This window comes from Macrobrachium nipponense, chromosome 47 (assembly GCF_015104395.2).
Source record: "Macrobrachium nipponense isolate FS-2020 chromosome 47, ASM1510439v2, whole genome shotgun sequence".
NCBI classification, from domain to species: domain Eukaryota; kingdom Metazoa; phylum Arthropoda; class Malacostraca; order Decapoda; family Palaemonidae; genus Macrobrachium; species Macrobrachium nipponense.
In genome coordinates, this window is record NC_087222.1 from 10,813,056 (window position 1) to 10,822,732 (window position 9,677).

A 9,677-nucleotide genomic window follows, 5' to 3' on the forward strand; every position below is an offset into this window, starting at 1 on the left:
GACTGCAAGGAAGGAGGCAAAGGATTAGCCAGGACCCCATGGAGAGACACGAAGGGACAGGAATTATCGTGAGCTAAGACCTGTAGTATTGTTCAAGTGGTTCCTGTGAAAACTTGTGGATGTAACAAGAAAGAGAGAGAAGGATATGGTTCACTTGGTGAGTCTCTTTTTCTCTCATTCATGATAATGATGATGCTCATATGTTTCCCTCCGATGCTTGTGGTGCACAGAATGATATTCTCAAGACCTCAGTCTGTCAGGGAGCGGCAGGCTTTATCAGGAATGTTTTCAACACTCAGGGCTTCTTTCATTCTCTTTCATTCATGTGTTTCAGTTGAAACCCCAAATGACTGAAGAGATAAGGCGTCCCATTTCAGCAGTCGAGTGATAGATAATATCTCGAGTCCCTTAGACTTCGATCAAAGAGCCTTTGCCGCTATCTGCTGTTTTTTGGGGTGAGTGCATTTTGATAAGGTCCTTGACGTTGCCTGATTAGCCTTGACTGCTACCTCTCTCTCTCTCTCTCTCTCTCTCTCTCTCTCTCGTCCTCTCCTCCTCTCTCTCTCATCTCTCTCTCTCTCGGTCTCTTACATTAAAAGCTTCTAATTGGGACTGTCTTTATGATTTGTTATTTAGACTTGACACATTTGGTTCGTTATTTAATGACATGGGGAGGTGGAAGGTTTCATGATGGTCCTAAAGAAGAAGAAGAAGAAGAAGACGATATATGAAAGAGGAGAGGATGAAAGGAGACGAGAGAGAGAGAGAGATTAAGTCTGATTGACACCAGGTTCAACAAAGCTTAACGAACGACACCACAGGGTACCCTCTAAGGGTTTTCTGATTTGGTGATGACTTGTCTGTGGGTTTCATTCACTGAGCAGATTCCCAAGGGCTCATTTTGGGATGACTGATGATGCATCCCAAGATGAGGCACTTGCGGGAGATCGCTGCACCTGTTCGAGGAGGTGTGCCTATGAATAATATTCTCTCCAGAGTATCGAGTAGTGTGCTCCCCATTGCCTGTCCTTTTGTTTGTTGCTCCGGCTGATCTGAAGAGGACATCAGGAGTTTGTCAGGTCATTCTGAGTCCTGAGAGGGACCTCGACTCTTCGAAGTGATGTCCAGTAGAGATTATTTTCCTTTCATGTTTGCAGAAAGAGCGCTGTATCATAGAACTTGATATGTTGAGCAACGTTTTGATAATTATTTCCCCCCTTCGAATAGTTAAAGGTATATAGTATTCCACTTGTTGCAACAAAAAGTCAAAGTAAGTTCTTTAAGTGATTATACAACGAAGACAGACTGGGTGGCTCCTGGGATACTCATTCCATTAAAGTCCATCATAGAAATTAGGAATGAAATCCGGCAAAGGTGATTCACAGAGTAATGAAAGAAATATTTTTCATGAGAGCCATTTCGTCTTCATCACCATTACCTGCAGAAGGTGACTCGGCAGCTCCTTCTAATCACCGTATTACATCGGGCCGGATAAAACGACTCTATCGCTGAGGGCGGTGATGGGAGTTCGCTTCTAGGACACACCGAATTTTCGGGCTGAAGGACTGGCATTCAGGTATTCTTGTCATACGCAAAGATATGCTGAAGGGTTCTTCTTCTTTCTCTTTTACGTCAATTCTGGGACTTTACATTTATTGTCAGGACATTTATGTAATATAAGTGTATATATATATATATATATGTGTGTGTGTGTGTGTGTGTGTGTGTGTGTGTGTGTGTGTGAAAAGATATAAGGAAATAGTTCCTAAATCGTCCCAACAGCTCCTCTGCCTTAATTCCCTCAGGCCTCTTCCGGGAACTTTACTGACTGATCAGTTGAAGCGAAATCTCTACCGGACGTAATATATTGATATTTGACTTCAAGAATTCCGTGAAATATAAACAAGTAAAATTGGTCAATGGTGCTTACAGCTATTGCAGGATAACATGAAATATGAATTGTCTAGCTCAAAATACGTCCAGCAGAAAAGGTTGACAGTCTCATGAGGCTAAATAGGTCATTGCGTGAAACCTAATTCAGTATATTACATAATTTGTACTGATTTTTCGTGATGTCTAGAAAGAGGGTGTTAATTGGATCTAGAGCCAACTTAGGAGATACCAAGTAAAATTTACACTGCAATAGCACTGCACACCCTAGAGTACTGTGGTGGTAATGACAGACATTTTAGTGGGTGGTTACCCCCTGACAGACGCCCCACAACGAGTTGGGAGGGGGGTAAGGGAGGTGGAGACAGGATCTGCATCCAACATTGGAGATACCAAGTAAAATTTGTACTACAATAGCACTTCATATCCTATATAGCCCTCTGGACATGACTACTGTAGCCACCTAAGGTCTCTAGCTGAAATTTAAGTTATTTAATCTGTTCACTAACTATTATGACTATCATAACTCTCAATGCATTTTTCTCACCCCAATATTATTACTGTTATTCTTTTATACTACCTCAGCTATTGTGTGGATAGTGCCGTTTATTCATTTTTTCATCCTGTTGTCTCATGTATCTAGATTGTGTATGTTACTGTGTATTTTGTATATTCCATGTATATGGCCCTGAGCTGAAATAAAGGATATTATTATTATTATTATTATTATTATATTATTATTATTATTATTATTATTATTATTATTATTATTATTTACTACAAGTAAAAAACAAAAGGGTCTTGCTTTTTTTTCAAAAATAATTTTTTTACTTTTTGCTCTTTCAGCAGCCACTAAATATTGCATTGCCTGCAATAATATGAGGTAGGAGGGCCAGCGCTTCTGTTTGCAACACTTCAGCGAGAAACGGACAAGTGAATCAAGTGAGAGAGAGAGAGAGAGAGAGAGAGAGAGAGAGAGAGAGAGACTGTGTGTGGTGACCGAGTACCGTATCTAGGGTAAAGGAAGGTGGAGTGGAGCCAAGCACTGTCACCGAAAGTTTGAAACAAGTTGTCACTCAGTTGGTCGGTTGGGGCCGAAGGATAAGGAGACGTTGTTCGTAGCTGCGATGGCTCAGGGAGGGTCAGTCACGTGGTTGTGTTTACCTGATTCCTCTCTGTCATTCATTCTTATTCAGTTGCATTATTTCACGTTCCCTTTTCATTAACATTTACTTCTCGTCTTTCTCGAAGAAAGATTATATGGCGTGAGAAGTTCTACAGAAACATTTATGAATGAGATCTGTATTAAGTATGAATAAAAAACACAAACTGGCAACTGTTCTGTTTACTACGATTGCTCAAGAGATGAATAGGTGATGGCATCACGGGAGGAGATGACGTCATCACCGCGGCAGGGTGGGCGGGGGGTGGAATGAAGGGGAAGAAAGAGCCTCCGTTCAATCAGGCCACAAGGTCGAGAATGTCTCTCTCTCTCTCTCTCTCTCTCTCTCTCTCTCTCTCTCTGGCGTTTCTAGGCCGAGTCCTCCTTTGGTTATGGAGCTCAAATCCTCATTCATTCGTCTTCTTTACGACAATGACGACGCTGTCTCGTTGTTGGTTTTAACAGAGAGAGAGAGAGAGAGAGAGAGAGAGAGAGAGAGAGAGAGAGAGAGAATGTTCTTGTTGCTGTTGTAGAAGGAAAAGCTTTGTGATGGCACGGGGCCTCCTTCCCCACCCAAATATTCAGTCCCCCATCCATCCATCATACCATACATACATACATACATACATACATATACAAACTCCCTTAATTCTTCATCCATTCAAAGAAAATCATATGAAGAAGCCCAAACCCCCAGGAGCGTCCAGCCTCTTTTTCACAAAATTCAGGCTTCCATAACTCTAGAATGACTCGACCAATTGACCTGGGGTTTACATTACCAAACAGAACGGACCAAACAGGTGGGTGACTGACCATTGGGCCTCTGGGCTTGGGATGATTCCCCACTCAGCAACAGGGCATTTGGCCTTGGGATTTTTCCTTCTAAGGGGCATGAAAAAATAAGCATTCTGTTTGAGGGCATCACTCGAGAACGGTTTGAGGAAACGACCCTACTCCGTTCGTTGCAAATTGCCAAACTCGACCAAGTTTTGAGGGAAGGCGGAATATGGAGGCCCTGGTGGGGTGCATCACCACTTTTGGGTGGTTGTGGCGCCCTTGGTGTGGTTTGCCCTTAACTGCATTTAAGTATTTCAAATGAAAGAAAATCAACGCCCACTCACTTGCAACACCTTCCCCAGTTGACAGGTCACCCTCTATTCCACACACACACACACACACACACACACACACACCACACACACACACACACATATATATATATATATATATATATATATATATATATATATATATATATATATATATATATATTTGCCCAAGCAGCTTGCATATATATATTATATATATATATATATATATATATATATGCAGATATACCATATATATATAGATATATATATATATATATATATATATATATATATATATATATATTATATATATGATCTATACAAATATATATAGATATATTATTATATAAAATATATATATATATATATATATATATATATATATATACATATATATATACTATATATGCAAGCTGTTTGGGCAAATCTTTCAATCAATTTATATTGACGTCAATGTCATTATTTGCAGAGATCTTTTCTTTTTGGTTTTTGGAATGTCTATATTTCTCTCTTTCTCTGTCCTCAGTTGAACATCTATTTCTCTCTCTCTCTCTCTCTCTCTCTCTCTCTCTCTCTCTCTCTCTCTCTCTCTCTCTGAAGGCCATGCATTTCCTTTGAAGCAAGAGGAAACGACGCACAACCCAGAGGAAACGTCTGCTTGTTCTGCTGTACCTCACGTCTCTCTTCTTCTTGTTTTGATTTCTTCTTCATCTTTTTCTTCTTTCTGCGCCACAAGGGACGTGACTCATCGGAAATTCCACACCAATGTACATGACTCGAACACGACGGAAGATCTCTGTTGCCAGACATTGCATGCAGCTGCACCGTGCTTCAAAGGAAGGTGTGAGGTTGGTCGGTGGTGTCCATCTTCTCTCTTTCCTTTACTCATGAGGAAGAAGTCAAGAAGCAGCATCAGCGTCACGGGATAATAATAATTATTGGTATCATTAACAGCGCCCTGACCGAAAGTAAGTAATAAGGGAAGTGCTGCCATACGACATTTTGGCTGTCATCCACCGTTGCCGCTCTATCTCTGCCTTCAGAAGTTCTTCTGAGGGCGTCAGTCTGTATTTCATGTTTAGTGTGAACTTTTGTTTGTTTCAAGAGGAAAGCTTCTCTTGTTTCAACTTATCTGAAGAACGATAAGAAGCAGCAGTTTTTGTCGCCGGTGATCTGGAGAGAAGAGCAACCAGGGGCTGCTGCCTCAAGCATCAACCAAGTAGGTCTATTTAGTCCCTTTCGTCTTCTCTTCCCCTCCTCATCCCGGAGGAGGAGGAGGAGGAGGAACTGAAATTGTGATGTCTTCACCATCTTTGTCATCATTATGAACCTCATTCATAATGTCACTATCATAGCCAGCTTTGCCATCAACCCTCTGGTCTCTGTTTCTGTTTAGGCGCAAAAAGGAAATCTTGCTCTAGGGTGTGGCAGCAAGTTCTGCTCTCTCACAGGGTCGCTGCGTAGATGGGAGAGGAGGGGGATTGCAGAGGATGGGGGATTTGGAGGAGAGGGAGAAGATAAGTGTTATCATCGTCTGTCTGTCGCTCCGTTTTGTTTTTTTCTTCTTCTTCTTCTTCTTCTTCTCTTTACTTGAATCGTTATCAACAAACAGCTGTTCACATGTTCCATATCACTGCTTATGTGACGGAGAGAGAGAGAGAGAGGGAGAGAGAGAGAGAGAGAGAGATGTCATTATCTAAAGTGTAAAGTATTTTCAAGGTCATAAATGACGACAAGCATTATAAGAAGCATTTCATACAGAGTTTCCAATGGATTGAATCCTCTTTCTTTCGCTATAAAATCGCTTCATGTTCATTTATGAATAACAAATGTTGCCATATCTTGTTGTAGATGACAGTTTGGCGAAGAACAAGACGGTTCAGGGGCAACTGGGAGACAGCGAACTGGGCGACAGGACTGGGCAAAACGTTTCACAATGTAAATAATAATAATAATAATAATAATAATAATAATAATAATAATAATAATAATAATAATAATAATAATAATAATAATAATAATAATAATAATAATGATAATAATAATAATAATAATAAAAAATAATAATAATAATAATAAATGTACAGTTATTTAATATTAATCCTTTATTATGACAGTCAGCAGCCAAAGAAGTGGATGAACAACTGGGCGACAATGAGACAATTAACAATTAACAAACATAACTGGGAAACAGTCGTCAACTGCCTGGAGGTCAGTTTGTTTCCCGGGGTCCCGGACTATTTTAAAGGTTTAACAATCCCGGGAAATCCCTGGATAAAATTAAATACAAAATTAGGGACAACTTTGACTTCAGGATGGATGTGGACTTGTTGTTTCTTTAATATATATATATATATATAGATATATATCATATATATATATATATATATATTAGATATATATATATATATATATATATATATAATATATATATATATATATATATATATATCATATATATATATATATATAGATATAATATATATATATATATAAATATATATATATATATATATATATATATATATATATATATACATATGGATATATGTAATTTCGTTCTATTTGATATGCTTTTAAAACCAAAAATATACAGCCATGTTTACTAAATTATGATCAATCCATAGAGTACAAAATTTGAAGAATCTAGAATTGATTGCGATGTTATATAAATTATAAGTTAACAATATAAGGTAATATATTCTCTTAGCTAGGCCAGGGGGTCCACGGAAAACCACCCCAGCTGAGGATGACGCCATTATCAGGGCGGCTCGAGAGCAACCCTTAACCAACGCCGAGGCCATTCATGAAGACCTTGGATTAGAAGTGTCATCGATGACAGTACGACGCAGACTCCACGCTGCTGGGATTCATCACAGAACTCCAGCGACGAAGGAGCTCTTGACGGAGCGACATAAGGCGGGAAAGCTTGATTTTGCCCAACGTCATGCTGATAAGGGTTTGGACTTTTGGGGCAGGGTCATCTTTACTAACGAGAAGTGCTGCTCGTCCACATCGCATGGGAAGCTGCATTGTTGGCGAACAAATAGAACTCGGTATGATAAGGAAAATCCTTACTTGCATCAATTATCAATTGCATTCTTCTTTATATTAATTATTAATCTTCAGATTTTGTTCCACGGAAGTGGACTGTCAAAATATACAAAGGGAGTTAACATAAATAAGAGTGCTATTTCTGAGATAAATATTAGGTAAGGGACAGTGGCATAATTTGCTCTTTTTCCTCAAATATAATATATTAAATAAATAATTACACAATAGAATTCTTTCAGTGTTGTTCATCACTGAGAATTTAAATTCTCCAAAGGTATACATATATATATATGATTTATATTATACACCCCCATTTTTTTCTCTCATTCAGATATGAACCCCGTAACATCGTTGAGGTGGTTCGATCTGGCCATGTCACCTACAACGTATGGGGCTGGGTGTGTCTGCATGGTATGGGTGATGTGTTCTGTATCGAGGGACGATTTACAGCAGCTAAGTATGTTGAGCTGCTGCAAACCACCTCCTTGCCTTCGTTACGAGAAAGGAATTTTCCCTTCCCACCAGGGCCCATCCAGTTCACGCTGCTCACGTTGTTCAAGCGTGGTTTGGAGACAGGATAACCTGCTTCTTCTTGAATGGCCGAGCAAAGGAGCAGATATGAATGTGATTGAACACGTGTGGGCCCAGATGGTGAACACATGGAAAATGGAACATGAGAGAACAACACAGCAACTCATGGCTCACATCAACTCTGTGGAAAATTTGTAGACGGAGACCGCAGCAAATTTTCAACTTTGTTCATTCGATGCCCGACAGATTGAGGGAAGTGACTGAGAGAGAGGGTGGATGGTCAAGGTATTCGATTGTATAATATAAATGTTATATATTTTGTAATAGGACCTAAAATGTTCTAATTTTGTTCTCACTAGTTATTTGATTATAAGTTTTAATAAACATAATTCACAACAAGTTTTATTATAACCATGATATTCTTGATATAATATTCGAAGTATCTGTAAAAAAAATGGCATAATGCCTCCATACAATATTGAGAGTATTGCAGTAATCTTCTTGTTAACAGCACTGAATTATAGAACTGAATGACTCGCTGAGCACTGTTATCAGTGAGGTCGGTAACAGTATTGGCAAATTGCCTTACCTGTATACTTTGTTCTCTGTGGTGTGGCCGATACAGATATGATACTTCGCCACTTATTTTCGCTTATTGGCTTCTTGAAGTCTATTAAAATAGTTTCCATTATTTGAAATGTAATGCTTTATATCCTACTAATATTTTCAATGTATCTTTGGTGTGAAACCTAAGTTATATGAACAAGAGTAAAAATGTGGCATATTTTTTTGCCGTCTTTGACGTTTCTGAGTATAGGGGTCATATGCTCTGTGGGACATTTTAAAAGGTAACTGTTGGCCACTAAGGAAAGCCCAAATGACTTCACCTATCACCTGAGGTCAACGAAATATATAGTCTATAATATATCAGTGCATACATAATTTTAGAAAAAAACAACAGTTAACCTTAAAATTAAAAGGTCAACACGTCATATGACGTGTTGCAGAAGTCGTCCCACACATGTTGTTTACGTCATGTGACGTTCTTAAGTTTTTAATTTTGTGCGCCTTCATAGCTTATTGTATCGATATTGGTTCTGTGCTACTTAGTGCCTTATTAGAAGTCTTGCTGGCCGTTTGCACTGCTCGTCCTCCATTTGTATGAACTGCGCGGGGGAGGGGAGGTAAGGGTTGCCTAGGAGGTTGTCAGAAACGTCAAACCAGCTAATCCTGTGTGGCAAAGGATTGGTGGCGATAATTTTTTGCCGCACACCTTCGATTTTGATGGTAGTATATCAGGAATAAAGTTTTTTTATTCTATTTTTAATAAGTCTATAATGGAACTGAATGTAGAGAGATCCAATCGTTAATTTCATGTTATGAAATGGGGTAATATATCAAGCGAACACTCAAGGGAACAAGAGTTTATGACATTACAGTATCAGATATGAGAAATTTCTTTGCTTTGGTTATGCTTATGGGTATTGTCAGGAAGGGCAATCTTCGATATTATTGGGTCACTGATCCTCTCCTGAATACACTAATGACGTATCAGAACTGCATACTGAGCGCAGGGGTTTTTCTTATCACTAAGTTAGCTAGTATAGCTGAGAGAGAGATGTATTTAAGGTAGCTAGTATAAGAGAGAGAGAGAGAGAGAGAGAGAGAGAAGAGAGAGAGAGAGAGAGAGAAAGAGAAAACGCACTGCAACCAAATGCTGTAAACTTGGCTTACGTGATAAGGTTAAACTATCCTGTTATGATGTTCGTGATTTTCGGCTATACCAATATAACTTTAAAATGTTGATCAACTTTAAGAATTGTGTAATGAATATGACCAATATATAATAATAGACACGGTTGTAATATAACGTCTTGGCCGAAAGTTAAATGGAACCTTAATAAACAAACTTATATTACAAGTGAGACAACAGTCTTCATTACAACGAT

The 9,677-nt window shown here is 38.8% G+C and overlaps 1 long non-coding RNA gene across 1 annotated transcript; it reads left to right on the forward strand.

Annotated features, from left to right (window-relative positions):
- Positions 1–4,974: 4,974 nt before the first annotated feature.
- LOC135204449 (uncharacterized) lies at positions 4,975–8,091 on the forward strand. The gene is made up of 3 exons (XR_010312224.1): positions 4,975–5,111; positions 6,854–7,199; positions 7,529–8,091. It is a non-coding gene; the product is annotated as an uncharacterized LOC135204449 (long non-coding RNA).
- The last annotated feature ends 1,586 nt before the right edge of the window (positions 8,092–9,677 follow it).